Here is a 13,987-nt window from a genome sequence, read left to right as displayed (position 1 = left end):
CTTTTAAAACACGTTTCTTTCTTTTCACATCCAGAGAAATATTCTGCCTTTTCAATATTTCCTAGGATATTTCATTTTTCTCGGAGAGGGCTGGGTGATAACTTCCTACATTACTGCAAAGAAAGTTAAGATGTAGTGAGTGGTGAGTATGTCAAATCAGAAGAAAAATAATGCCTTTCAGTCTCTCCTGCTGAAGTAGGTTGGATATGAGGAAGGGGACAAGTTTGGACAGAGGGTTAGAGCAGGGACCAATCAGACTGCTGTGCAATCTGAGCAATTGACCTGTCAGACCCATGTGGAAACAAACGCCCCATCAGCCAAGTTACTCTGTGGGATGCTACAGCAGAGCAATCTGCCTGTGGGACATTTATTATTATCTGATAGGGCGGTCATGTTAGAAGGTTTACTGCCCCCTCCAGTCATCTTGGGTGTTGCTGCTGTTCCTCTCCAGGTGTCATGTCAGTCATGAAGGCAAATCAGTGGCAACCAGAGAGAAAAGGGCATGCAGGCAGCAACCAAAAACTGCCAATAGCAGCTGAGCAGAAGATTCAGTCGCTACCAAATTGTCACAAAACCTTGCATAAAGCAGCAGATATGTTGGAGGAAGATGAAAAATATTGCCTCTTTGTCAGATCAGAAAAGTTATTGTTGGGCTGGGAATGAGAAGAAGGCTGCAGCCAATAGATACGCCTTTAAAGAACAGGTAGCAAGGCACCATCAAGCGATGTTAAAGGGACATGTGGACGTGCCTTTGAAGACAAATCAGCGGGCTCAGCAGGAACAGAGTTCAACTGTTTGAGTCCTTATTTGATAGAGCTGCGACTAGATAGATAAGTAGATCCTGTCACTTCCATCCTGCTGTTGGGCTTATGGGCTCCATTCAGAGTACTGGCTTTGATCTTTGACTCTGTAAATCAGGATTGAGCAACCAAGGAAAACATGGTCCCTTTGGCAGTCCTAAAGCCTCCACTGTCATGCTGCCAAAATTGAGCAGGATTTGATTAATGACGGAAGGAGGGGGGGTGTTTCTACTTGTTTGCATAAAAACTCTACTTGTTAGGATTCAGTCTCCACCCCCTTACTAAAGAGGCCTATTTTCCTTTCTAAAAATCCCACCATCATAAATAAAAAGAAAATGGAGATGACGTACGTTCTGCCTGATTTCCTTTGATTAAGTCAAATTCACCTGTCCTACAACTATTAAAGGAAAATAGTTTTGGAATTTCCAAACAATACTTTTGTTTATTTGATCTCTTCCTATTTTAAGGTGACTTAAAAAAAAAAACAGGTACGTTTTCTATTTTTATTGCATCTGCTCATTGCAGCAACCCCTCTTTCTTTGTTAATTAGATTTGGTATGAAGTTTTAACTACGTTTTGTTATTAAATCAGTTATAGAAATTGCTTTGTGATTTCAGAAATTCATTACAGTGAAACGGAGAGGATACATTTGTTTTAGATTCCTGGGGGAAAAGGCAATTTTGATTATGGCTGAGAGAGATATTAAATGCACAATAAAAATAACTGTGCAGGATGAGCAAGAAAGTAAATTAAGGTAATACAGCATACTACAGTAAAAAGAAAATTCAGTCTGGTGCAATGCAGAAAGATTACAGTGAGATACCTCCATAAAAAGCTAAAAAGAAATGAAAGATGTGCTTACAGAATTAGGAACAGGAATAGGGAGAAGGCGGAGGTTGTTAAACATCCATTTCTTTCCATTACCACTAGGTAATTTCACATTACTCACTCTCTTTTATTTTAGGTTCACATGGTTGCATCCTGGCCACAATTGTTCTGTTGAAGTGCCAGTCCTATTTCACTCTAAAAGGGCAAGGGCAAGTTTCAGCCATGAGCAAAGTTTCCCATTCTTGTAACAAAGTGATGGAGAATAAACAAAAAAAGGGGGGCTCTATGCAGCACAAAATCAGGGAACTGGATTTCCATTTCAGGTAACAAATATATTCCTGTTTGAGCTATTAGGTCTTCTTGGGTGGTAGAATTTAGAAGCTAAAGGGATTTTGTATCACAGGACACATGGTGGATTCTGATGCAACATTGATTATATACAGTACTAGCAGAGACAGCAAAATAGACTGTTTTAATTAGACAAAAGAACAGCTTTGTTTCTATTGGACTTGGTGCTTGAGAAAGGGGGGGGAAACCAAAATCTTGATTTAGGGTTTTGCTGACTAATCTAGTTGTAATAGAATTGACTAATACTGTTAAATTAATAAAGTAAAATGTAGAGTGTTTTGAAGTTGACATAGAGACTGCAATTCTATTTTGTATTCTGCTGAAAAAAAGTTGGAATTCAATGCTTTCTTTTTATTTCTCCATTTATCCTACACCTCTCTTTCCCTTTTCTTTCCCTTCCCTATTTTCCTATTATTTTTCTTTTCAATTGCATTTTATATCGCATAAACTTAATAAAATTCTTGGTGCAGCCCTCAATCTGACAGAGACTGTATTGCCCAAATTTAGGACTTGGGTCCTTATGGCTGATTATAATCCAGTCCGGAATTGCTTCTTTATATACATCTGTATTACTTGTATTTTGCCTGGAGATTATCTAGAAGTAAGAAACCTGTTCTGATTTTCTCTAAAAGTCCTACTAGTGTTCAAGCCATTTTTACAGGTGGTTTTGGTCTTCTAGTTGGACTCACTTGCTTTCTAGCAATTCCTTGCATGTTTTTCTTTCCTTCACCCCACAAAAAATCTTAAGAAATAAAAGACAAAATAGCTTCTCTTTTTTTTTCTTTTTGGTCTTTTCCTTAGTAGTGATGATGGTGCACCAGAAGAGCCGGATGGAGTTGATTGGTGACTTAATCATTAAAAAAGCTGTTGGGTGTGTGGAGTGAATAGGAGTACAAGTAGTCCTCAACTCAAAATCATTTTTAGTGACCATTCGAAGTTACAATGATTCTACAAAAGTGACTTGTCACAGTTTCTCACGCTTATGACTGTTGCAGCATCCTTGTAGCCGCGTGATCAAAATTTGGATAGAGGAAATGGATCCAAATGGAAAGTATTTATCATGGTTGGAGTGTCCCAGGGTCCCCTGGTCACCTTTTGCAACCTTTTGACAATCAGAGTCAATGGGGCACCAAATTCACTTAACAGCCATGATACTAACTTAACAACTGCAGTGATTCACTTAACAACGGTGGCAAGAAATGTTGTAAAATAGACTAAAACTCACTTAACAACATCTTGCTTAGCAACATAAATGTTGGGCTTCATTGTGGTCATAAGTCAAGAATGACCTGTAATAGCAAAAGTCTTCCAGGCATTGAGTTGTCTAGAACCCTGAGATTTGGGCTATTTCTCATTGTCTTCTTTCTTTTGCCTTGTGATTTCCCTCAATAGGAAACTGTCCTGCACAAAAATTAGGCCAGTCTTACTCAGAGACTTCTTTCCTAGTCACCATCCATCACATTTCAAGTCAGAATTGATGACCTTGTCTGTGTCACTATCAGCAACTTAAGACAGGATGTAGGAAAAATAACTGGGACATCTCAAGATCCTGTGATGGTACTTTCTCCCTTTTTTATGGTACGTCCCAAAGCAGTGATTCTTTGGCAACAAACCTAGATTGTATAAACCTCAGGAATATTCTACCTCAAGAGGTACTGTGGGAAATTCCCAGACCTTTACTTTTAGATCTTGGGGCGAAGGGAAAGGACGCGACAAGAAGTATGAGGAAAGTGACTTTTATTCAGCTCATAGTGGAAACGATTCAACGAGGCGTATTTCGCGCCCTACATTTATACCCCCAGGTTTGAGTGAGGGACCAATGGGCGTCGAGTAGCTCGACCAATCAGGGCGAGGATTGGACCGGCTCTGCCCGGGAACCAATCAGGAAGAGTCCTTTGTAGCTCGACCAATCAGGGCGAGGATTGAGCCGGCTCTGCCCGGGAGCCAATCAGGAAGAGTCCTTGTTCGCGCGCTTGTATTTCCCGCGCTAGTATTCAACACCCCTCCCCCCCCAGTCATAGAGTTCCTTTAGGAGGGGCAAACATAGTCTTGTAGGTAGGCGGGACGGTGGCGTTCTCGTCCCGATCTCCGTGGTTCCCCGGCGGTCGTCGACGGGGGGGGGGGCCGCTGGCGGAGGCGTGTCCGTGGTGGGGGCTTGAGCCGACGGCGCGGCCCCGCGAGAGGGCACTGGCTCCGGGTCCCGTGCCCGATGTCCGTCCGCCTGGGGTGGCGTCTCTGTGGCCAACGGGGTGTCTGGTAGGGGCCCCGTGCAGTCCGGTTGGGGTGTAGGTTCAGAGTCTCGAGAAGGGCTCCGCGGAAAGGAGTAACCAGCTGGGGTGCGCCTGCCCGGAAGGTTCGCGACGGCTTGACCCCCGTTCGCCGGGTGGAAACGGTCCGTGGGGAAAGGAGTCAATGGGGGTGGCTCCTGTTGAGAGCAGATTTCTGGGAAGCTGGGGCCGTCTCTTTCCGCAGGAAGGCGACGCCTTAACTGGTCCACGTGTCGCCTCCATTGTGTCCCGTCGGCCAGGCCGACCCTGAAGGAACAGGGGCCGGTCAGAGCTGTGATGGTTGCGGGAACCCACCGTGGATCCCCGGAAAAGGAACGGGCCCATACAGGATTCCCTAACTTAAACGCGTGGGACGGAAGGGCCCCCAGGTTGCTTGGCGGATCTCCTGCGTAAAGTGGATGGAGCCTGTCTAGGGGGGTTCGCAATCTCCTACCCATCAAGAGCTCCGCGGGACTTTTGTTGGTCGTTGGGCAGGGTATGGAGTGCTGGCTCAAGAGATAGGCCGCTACTCTTTCTTGCCAGTCGCCCTGGTCCATGCGGCCCAAGGCTTCTTTTGCTGAGCGAACTGCGCGCTCCGCCCGGCCGTTGCTAGCTGGGTGATAGGGGGCTGTGGCCGCGTGTCTGATCCCCTGTTCGGCCAGGAATTCTTGGAACGTGGTGGAGGTAAACTGGGGCCCGTTATCGGAGACTATCACATCCGGTAACCCATGGGTAGCGAACATCTTACGGAGGGCCCTTACTGTACTCTCTGCTGTGGTGGAGGTCATGATTACTAGCTCCACCCACTTGGAGTAAGCATCGACTACTATCATGAAGTTCCGGCCGTGGAAGGGGCCGGCAAAGTCGATGTGTAAACGGGACCATGGGCCTCTAGGGATCTCCCACTCTCGAGGGGCGGCTATGGGGGGATTCGGCCTAGAGTTTTGGCAGATCCTGCATCGGCCTACGTAGTCTGCGATTTCTGTGTCTAACAAGGGCCACCATACGTAGCTACGGGCTAAGGCTTTCATTCGTGCTATGCCTGGGTGGTTTTTGTGGAGTGCGGGCAGGATTCGTGCTCGTAGGGCTGTAGGGATCACTACCCTATCCCCCCAGACAAGGCAACCCCCGTGAAGGGCGAGTTCAGCCTGTCGCACTTTGAATGGGCGGAAGTGTTCCGCTACCCTTTCCGTGGGCCACCCCCTCAAAACCCATGAAGCGACCTGAGATAGGACGGGGTCAGCCTTTGTGCAGGCTGCCACGTCCGTGGCAGAAACGGGGAGGTCGGATTCGGCAATGGACAGAACAGAGAGCGCGGGCACGTGGGCTGTGTCCGTCTCTGGCAGGGGGCAGCGGCTCAGGGCGTCTGCGTGTCCTAGCTGTTTGCCCGGACGGTATAACAGCGTATACGAGTACGCCGTTAGGAACTCTGTCCAGCGTGTCATGCGGGGGGACAAGATGGGGGGAGTCGGCTTGTTACCCGCCAGTAGCCCCAGGAGGGGCTTGTGATCCGTGACTAGGGTGAACTTTCTACCATAAAGGTAGTCATGGAACCGCTTAATGCCGGACACTGCAGCCAGGGCTTCTTTATCGATTTGGCTGTAGTTCCGCTCCGTGGAGGAGAGTGTCCGGGAATAGAAGGCTATGGGGGCTTCTGAGCCGTTTGGGAGGACGTGGCTCAGCACCGCCCCTACGCCATAGGGGGAGGCATCGCAAGTCAGAATTAGAGGCATCCTATCGCTGTACTGGATTAGGACTGCCGATGAAGTTAAAATATCCTTTATAGCCGCGAACGCGTGCGCTTCACGGCTACCCCATTTCCAGGCTGCTGACCGGTCAAGTAGACGGTGTAGCGGCTCAGCTAGTGACGCCTTGTGGGGGATAAAAGGGGCGTAGAAATTTAAGAGCCCCAGGAATGCTTGTAACTCCGCCCTAGAGGTGGGTGCGGGTGCATTTTTGATGGCGGCAACTTTGGAAGGAGTGGGGTGGATGCCTTGGGCATCAATGAGGAACCCCAGGAATTCAACTTTGGGAACTGCAATTTCGCATTTGCTGCGCTTTAATTTCAGTCCCGCCTCCCTGAAACGTGTGAGGACCTCCCGCAGCGTTTTCAGGAGCTCCGAGTGGCTGGGGGCTGCGACCAGGACGTCGTCGAAATAGGGAACGACGCCTGGGAGCCCGTGGAGCAACCGCTCCATGAGGCTCTGGAAAATCCCAGGGGCGACCGAGACGCCGAATTGCAGACGGCGGCAACGGAAAGCTCCGCGGTGGGTGACGATAGTCTGGGCTGTAGCCGCATCGTCGTCTACGGGGAGCTGCTGGTAGGCCTGTGCCATGTCTAGCTTAGCGAAAATGCGGCCCTGTCCTAAGGAGTGGAGTAGGTGCTGTACTACGGGAACCGGATACGGGTTTGCCTGTAGGGCCAAATTGATGGTCGACTTGTAGTCGGCACATATTCTCACCGATCCGTCGGGTTTGACCGGGAGGACTATGGGGGTTTCCCAGCGGGCGTGATCTACGGGCTCGAGTACCCCTTGTTCAATTAACTTATCGAGTTCCGCATCTACCTTTGCTCTCAATGCGAAAGGGACCCTGCGTGCCTTTAGCCTAACCGGGGCGACCTGAGGATCGAGGCAGAGAGAAATGGGGGTACCCTTGTAACAACCCAATTTCCCGTCGAACACATCTGAGAACTCGTCTAGGACGCTATCTACGGGGAGGGAAACTACCCTGTGTACCCCTTCTATGGTGAGGCCCAAAGCGGAGAACCATTCTAACCCCAGGAGAGCGGGCAGGTTGTTCCTTACGACTAAAACTGGGAGTTTCCCTTTAAAATTTCCATATTCCACCCGGATGTGGTATAACCCAGCTGTGGGAATCCCATTTCCCTGGTAATCTAGGAGGGAGACCCTGGCGGGGCGCAGCTTTCTCTGGGGGACCCCGGGGCAAAGGCGGGAGAACAAAGCCCAAGATAGGAGAGAACGGGATGAACCGGAGTCCACCTCCATTTGGCAAAGCTGACCTTCGAGACGGACGGCGGTGCTTATTTTCCGGTGGCCGGCGGGAACGGGGGATGCCTGGTAGACCACGCAGTCGGCGCTGGGGGGCTGGTAGGTTGAGTGGCAGTCCTCCGTGCGCCTCGCGGGACGTGGCTGCTGGCGGCGTGGTGGTGCCGGGCGCTGGTCGCTGGGCTGCATAAACGACGGGGCTGGCAGGGGAGCCCGGCATACTCTGGCGAGGTGTCCTTCTCCTTGGCAACGGCGGCAGACGGCAGAACGGTACGGGCAGGCTGTGCGGCTGTGGCGGCCGCCGCATCCGCGGCAAGGTGCGTTTGAGGCCGGCTGAACGGGTGCCGGTGGTTGCTGGGGTGGCCTCCGTTTGGGCTGCAGCCTCATCTGGCCGACGATTTCCTCCTCCTCCTCCTCCTCGTTTTCGGCAGGGGAGAGGTCGTCGACGAGGTTCGTCTGGGCGAGCGGCCCCGCGACGGTTTGTGCGGGGGGGTTTAGCTGGAGGCGTTCCATGTCGGCCGTGGATTGCTCGGAGAGTTCGGCGGCTCGCGCTATTTCCACGGCTTGCATCAGGGTAATCTTGTGATTCCGGAGCAATCGGCCGCGTAAGTGTGCGTCGCGGACCCCGCACACAAATTGCTCCGCAAGGTTTTCCTCCAGGTCTGCAAAATCGCACTGGGCGGCCACAGTGCGCAAGGCCTCCAGAAATTGGCTAATGGATTCATTAGCCCTTTGTACTCGGCGGCGGAAAGCGAAACGGCGTGCAAATAAAGAGGGTGAGGGAGCGTAGTGGTTCCTCAGCCTGGACATCAGCTCGGCCCACCCAAGTTTGTATGCTGGCCTCGGGGCGGCCAGGGCTCTCGCAGAGGCGAACATGGACGGCTCACAGCAGGACAGGAAGAAGCTGCATTTCTCCTCATCGGTCTGAGCCTGGTTTTTCGAAGCGATCAGGTAACACTCGAACCGCTCCATGAATCCGTCCCATGATTCTCCGGTGGCTCCGCCGAATGGCGCGAAAGGAGGAAGCGATGACGCCATCGTGGTGTGGGGCCGGAGAGGGGAGAGGAAGGACGAAGAAAAATTCGCGTTCGCTGCCGGAGTTCTCGGTCTGACGATAGCGTTCTGGCTGGTTCAGACGCGGTGGCAGCTGGCTGTTCTTCTTCGTGGTCGCGGGAATCGGGATCCCATCCTCGTCGCCAGTTTTAGATCTTGGGGCGAAGGGAAAGGACGCGACAAGAAGTATGAGGAAAGTGACTTTTATTCAGCTCATAGTGGAAACGATTCAACGAGGCGTATTTCGCGCCCTACATTTATACCCCCAGGTTTGAGTGAGGGACCAATGGGCGTCGAGTAGCTCGACCAATCAGGGCGAGGATTGGACCGGCTCTGCCCGGGAACCAATCAGGAAGAGTCCTTTGTAGCTCGACCAATCAGGGCGAGGATTGAGCCGGCTCTGCCCGGGAGCCAATCAGGAAGAGTCCTTGTTCGCGCGCTTGTATTTCCCGCGCTAGTATTCAACATTTACCTCTATAGATTCAGGAGCAGCAGTACTTGTCAAGTCTTTAGCAGAGTCATATGGAATGTGGCTGCTTTGTTAAGTAACATTTTGGAAAATAGCCTTAACACCTGCAATAGCACAGCAAAGATAGCCAGAGGTTTGCAAAATTGGGAAGCTCTTGAAATCCAAGAAGCCTCCACACAGGCCTTTATGAATAAGGTCACACCTGGTTCCTGGGGGGGGGGGGGGCATGCATGCATTTGCCAAATATGTATGTGATCTAATATCTGTTATTACTCCAAGAGAACTAGAAGTTCTGTATCTGAAATTGCTGAGTCAGTTTGAGCCATGTAATGCTTCCCAATTCTTGCCAGAAAGAAGGATCATCTGCACTGCCCTACAATCTTGGTTCTGTCTGTGCCATAGAGAGAACCAAGTAACTCTTGTGTGAGACCATAATATGTGTGAACCTCTTTAAGAGCAGAGGCTTTTTCCTTAATCCATGGTAAACATTCTTCTGTAATCTGGCTCATTGTGATTATACTCCATGAATGCATACTTCTAACAACTTGTACATTCTGTAAACTGAGTATGTCCATAAGATATCAAATGGGCTGAGATGTATTCATATGTGAAGCATTAATAATCCCTTCGAAGTGCATGAACTTACTTGATCAAGATTGATAACTACGCCTGGATTCCTGTATCATTAGCAACCAGGCCATGAAACTTTTTACTCTGAGAGTGTGACACACAAACACAGCCATCGTGGTTTGTAAATCATAGTTTATAGCTTAGCATATTACATAAGCCTACTTAATTTGGCAGTGAAACTCTTTGCAGAAAGATAAAGCAGAATAATTTGGAACAGTTCTAAATTGAAGGTTCCTGGTCCTTCCAGTCAAGTTATGCTGAGTGTTAACTAAATATTAGGAGAAGATTGGTAACATCTTTCCCAATTAACAAATGACTTTGGGAAAAATGCAAAGAAGAGCAAATAAGATGATTAAATTAGATGAAGTCTTAGATGACTTCAACTCGTCCAGAATGCAGCCGCGCGAGCGATTGTGGGTGCACCTCGGTACACCCACGTTACACCTATCCTCTGCGAGCTGCACTGGCTACCGATCGGTCTCCGGATACGCTTCAAAGTGCTAGTCGTAACTTATAAAGCCCTTCATGGTATTGGACCTGGGTACTTGAGAGACCGTCTGCTGCCAATTACCTCCCAAAGACCCATTAGATCACACAGGGTCGGCCTCCTCCGGGTTCCGTCCACCAGCCAATGCCACCTGGCTACTACCCGGGGGAGGGCCTTCTCTGTGGCAGCTCCGGCCCTTTGGAACGAACTCCCTGCGGAGATTCGGACCCTCACCTCTCTCCAGGCCTTCTGGAAAGCCGTCAAAACCCGGCTGTGCCGGCAGGCCTGGGGTTGATGAGTTCCCCTCCCCTCTCGACTTGTATGGTTGTATGATTCTTGTTTATTTTAATCACATGTATTGTGCTTTATGTTCCCTTTTCCCCCTTTGAGTTGTTCGCCGCCCTGAGTCCTTCCCGGAGAAGGGCGGCATACAAATAAACTAAATCTAATCTAAATCTAAATCTAAAGGCCTGGAGACTAAAAATATGAATAATGGTTGCAGGATTTGGTGTGGTTAGTCTAGATAAAAGAAGGATTAGAGGTGACATGATAGCGGTATTCCAGTATTTGAGGTACTGCCACAAAGAAGAGGGGTTCAACTTATTTTCTAAAGCACCAGAAGGCAAGAGAAGAGACAATGGATGGAAACTAATCAAGGAGAGAAGCAACCTGGAATTGAGGAGAAACTTTCTAACAATGAGAATAATTAACCAATGAAACAGCTTGCCTTCAGAAGTTGTGGGTGCTTCATCATGGAGGTCTTTAAGAAGAGACTGGACAACTGCTTGTCTAAAACAGTAAAGGATCTCTTGCTTGAGCTTCCTTCTAATTAATTGATGTTATCAAAAGACAAATCCACAAATTACAACTTCTAAAGTTAAGGCCTTCTGAGGTAGCCAGAAATGTTTGATGGATGTAGATTCAGCAGTCTCAGTTGCCATAGTTTATTGCCCTATGGTAATTCTGAATTTTAAGGGAAGTTTGAGGAAGTTTGATATTGCAGAAACAATGAATGAATGAAGACAGATTTGCAAACTCTATGAATGAAAAGTAAATGGACTGAGAATGATAAAATCTAGCAAGCTGTGATAGGATGGAATTGATGAAACCCACAGAAAAGGATTTTCACAAACTTAAATAAAACTTAAAGCTTAGCAGTGTTTCTCAACCTTGGCAACTTGAAGATGTCCGGACTTCAACTTCCAGAATTCCCCAGCCAGGGAATGCTGGCTGGGGAATTCTGGGAGTTGAAGTCCGGACATCTTCAAGTTGCTAAGGTTGAGAAACACTGGCTTAAAGCAAGCAGTATATGGCTATATTGAAAGCAAGAATGATTTTAAAGGATACAAATGTAGGGAGCAGTGGAGTATGAATAACTGTATTTTAATTACTATAGTATTGCTTACTTATTTGCTTTGTCTGATGACTCTGAACTTGAAGGAAGCAGCATATTGGGTATGCATGTGTCTATAGGATAGAAAGCCAAAACAGTACAATGAGAAATAAAATGCTTTATTCATATATTGGAATGTGGCTGGACTGTTTAAAAGCCTGATTAGTGTTATTTTTAATAGAGTTTTAGAAATATATTGTCTGTGAAATCTATTTCCTAATAAGGTTCATCACTGCATTTTTCATCAAGCATCTGTTTTATTTTTAAATTGAAAGCAAAAAGCAGCAGTAGGATAGCAGTGAGCTCTCTAGGACTTAAAACTGAATTGCCGCAGATGTTGCAGTATAAAATTGTTTCAAAAACAATTTCAAAAAAGGCAATATATCTCCTGGAATTAAATTTGGACACAGAACCATCACTAGCTGACCTTATATGAGCATTTCCATGAAACTTTACAATGTTGGGGACAGAAGATGATATTCCTTCAGCCATACAAATAGTTCTTGACTTACAATCAAAATTGGGACCAGAACTTTTGTTTTTAAGCAAGACAATTGTTTAGTCATGCCTCATTTATTCTCATTTATGAGAATAGATTAGGTAGGGAGATGGTTGGACTAGGTCAAATGGGAAGCAATGGAGCTGGTTTGTCGTCATTTAACTAAATGACACATGAATATATGAACACACTTCACTGAAAAGCACTGTGTTTCAGGGAAGTGATACATGTTTAATGCAATTACTTTAACCACTGCTACTCCCCTTTTAAAAAAATATTTATTAATAAATGTATACAGTTGTTTATCTCATCAAAGATGACTCAAACATATTCTTGATTAAGTATCAAGATTTAAAGATTTAAACATACACAGATATATTGACATCACATCATATACAACAATAAGAACATAATTCATTAAACAATCTTGCAAAATATAAAACACCCCTCCAATTTTCCCAACATTCATAAAAGCAGGGAAAAGGAGGATTCAGAAGAGCTACCCAGAAATGGAATTCAGTGACTGCCGAAGAAGCACTGAAAGGTTAGTTTTGGTAGCCATTTCCTAGTCATTAAGGGGTTGTTGTCCGTCTACTGAAAAATTCAACTCAGCTTCATATGGCTTGGTTAGAGTTTCACCGTACTTATATTTTGCAATATCCAGCCTAAAATAATCCACTGCCCATCACTAACCATAGAGTTATATCTCTGAATTGTGCTGTGACAAAAAGGATGAAGGTCTCTCATGTTCCCTGCTCCAATCACAGCTGGGATTAAAATGTCATGGGAAATGGCACCTTGGCAAACAGCAAGAGCAAAATTTTGTTCAGCCATGCTGAAAATCCTCTCACTGCATGTTTCATTCGTGCCACAAACCTTCAGAAACCTTGAAGCAATGGTTTGCTGGTGGGAGTTGGCTTTAGGCCCAACTTTAAAAACTCATAGAAGAAAAAGCTAATTGAGCTGAAATCAATTCCTTATTCTTTAGATTCAATAACGTAGCGGTCCGAGATAAGAGCATGAAGACATTTTCATTCATCTTGGAATCCAGTGGCAGCTTCTCCAATATGTAAATATACTCATGAGATTGGATCAATGTATCAGTCAGTGGATTCAAACTTCACACTATTAATTGGTAAGACCCATTTTGGATCTGCAGATCAACTGCATGCTTGTTTCAGTTTTAAAGACTCCTGGAACTTGAAGCTAAGGCATTTAAGACAGTTTACCACAGTGAGTGACATTGTCATTAATTAATTAAATTACAAATTCAATAATTCCATAATATGTCGTTACTAAGGCTTCAGTGATATATTTTATCCCACTCGTCTTCCAAGGAACATAATGTAGCTAATATTGGGTTCTTTCCCCTTTCTTTATCCTCACAAGGCTGGGATATGTTCAGCTGCAAGTAAGACAAATTCAAGATTCTCATGAATTTTACATGGCAGACTATGGAACTGAAATCTTGGATCCACACTTTTGGCCTACAACCCTAACAGCTATTCCATATTTTTACAATAGTAGTACGTTATTAAGTCAAAGCTATTTAAATGGATTAACAATCCTATTTCTAATAAAAAATATTTTCCAATCAAAATAAATGGTTTTCGAGAGATCAGTAAACTGAATATCTACATTTCCTTTCTAGTGAAAGTAGCTATAATGGTGGCTAAAACTCACATTTTCATCTTTATATTACTGATCATAATCTTTATGCTAGCTTCTACTTTAAAAAAAGGAAACTCAAGATTAAAAAGCAGAGTTCTTTAAAATACAATATAAAAGATATTAATGGGATAATAGTAGGATTTAAGCATTGCAACATCTAAACATCTGGACAAATGATTACAGCAATATATTCCCATTAAAAATGAAAGGCTGTAGCTATGTATTATTTAAAAGTCATATATGATAGTGTTACATTTCAACAACCCAATACACAAATGTTATGAAAAATGTACAAGACCCATAAATAATATAAATATGCTCAAACGTTATACATTTTGAGGTAGGAAATAAAGCTCCTTCTCCTAAAAGCATGGACTCTCTTTTGCAATCATAATAATGTGTTAATGTAACTAAGATATATCAAGCTTTCCCTGTTGGTGTGGTCAAAATACCACGGAGTAGCCACCATGTGATACTCTGAAATTATTTGCTCCTTTTCAACTATTGTCTTCTTTCTACTTTGCTGTGCAGTCA

Source organism: Thamnophis elegans, chromosome Z (genome assembly GCF_009769535.1).
Source record: "Thamnophis elegans isolate rThaEle1 chromosome Z, rThaEle1.pri, whole genome shotgun sequence".
Lineage (NCBI taxonomy): Eukaryota > Metazoa > Chordata > Lepidosauria > Squamata > Colubridae > Thamnophis > Thamnophis elegans.
Note: the sequence above shows the minus strand (reverse complement) of the source record.